The following is a 1,623-nucleotide window of genomic DNA, read 5'->3' as shown; positions in this document are numbered from 1 at the left end:
CGCCCCCGCAGGAGCCCCCACCCCTCATCCGCAGCGTCCCGCTCCGCGCACAGCACAACCCCAGTTGCCTCCGGGGTTGGGACCCCAGCTCCCCCCTGGGGAGAACCCCTGACAGCGCCACATCCAGGGCGGGGGACCCCCGCTTTACCAGCAGCATCTCACAGGAGGAGGGGGGCACACCCATTGCACCCATCGGGCGGAGTCTGCCGCACCCATAGCACCCATGCAGGGTTGGGGAGTCCCCTGACAACCCACAGCACAGCACCCAGGAGACACTGACCTGATCTCTGAGGCTATGTAGGTAGGTAGCCCGGCATCCTGGATGGTCCACTGCTGCTGGGCAGGCGCACACCACAGAACTTCCAAAAGATGTGACATGGTTAACTGTGATAGGGCATGGTCATGCTGTTTTGCTTCTCTGCAACTTCTCAGTATGCTGGGATGTCTAAAAAGAGATTATTCATATTGAAGCTTTTCCCACCTGATCTTCAGTGGTGTATAAGGCTTATGTTAGAGCTCTGTACAGTAGGAAGTTTCTCCTGTGAACATGTTCTTGCTCTGTAACATAAGGACGATGTTGTTTCCCTTCCTTGTAGAGACAATGCTGCTTACAGACATTAACTGCCCCTGCCCCACCCACAAAAGAAACAACCAAAACTGTGTTTTACCAGAAGAGCATTAGTTCGACCTGGGTCCACAGTGTCTGGGCACTTCAGCAGTGCTTTTTGGTGCTTTTATCTAATAACTTATTCAACCAGCTATTAGAAAAAAGCACCAAAAAGCCCCACTATAAATGTCTATACTGCAGTCTGCACAGTGTAGGTATCCTGCAGAGAAACAGGGTAAATTAACCTTCCCACAGGTCCATGCCATCTTGGCTAGACTTCTGTTGTACTGGCTAGCACATTTACACTCCAGTGTACTCTGTACGGATAAATTCAATAGTGTTTGCATATGGTCCCAATTCACTGAACCAGTTTAAATATATGCAGTCCTATTGATTAATCAAAGCAGCCATTTCTATCCCACATTACAAAATCAAGCAAATATCAAATACTTTTGTACAGTCTCGGTTTCATATTCATGAAAGTGCAGTGAACTTTCACTCGAGACTACTCATTTGCTTAAGATCACACATATCTAAGTGCTTTGCTGGACTGAGGTCTTTTTAAGCACATAAATAGTCAGAAAACTCCCACAGCCCTCTTTTCAACAGAGGGGTTGGTAAGCTCTAATATCCAAGTCAACTTCCATCTCTGATAATTACATACTGCCTACTGAAAATCTTGTGTAATTTCAACTGGAAATATTTGTTCACCCGTTTACTCTCCTAAATTGTTATATGTAATTCTAAAAGCTGGTTAGCATCATACAGAAAAGGTGGCAAAAAAATCAATAGAGCTTCACAACAAATACATGAAAGACATAAAATATGAAATCTCTGAAACAAATGATGTTCCTATTCAGGGGCAAAAGGGCAGGGACAATGGAATCAGTGAATTTATATTTTTCCCACAGACTTTGCTGTGTTCTTAAGATATAATAATAGTTTCTGGCTTTTACTTTGTACAGAACTGCATTCCTATCTTCTTTGGTCTGCTGACAGAGTGCAACAATAGTATT

The sequence above is a fragment of the Crocodylus porosus genome, unplaced genomic scaffold (genome assembly GCF_001723895.1).
Source record: "Crocodylus porosus isolate Cpor-Errol unplaced genomic scaffold, CroPor_comp1, whole genome shotgun sequence".
NCBI lineage: Eukaryota > Metazoa > Chordata > Crocodylia > Crocodylidae > Crocodylus > Crocodylus porosus.
The sequence above is the reverse complement of the archived record's forward strand: the minus strand, read 5'-3'. Positions refer to the sequence as shown.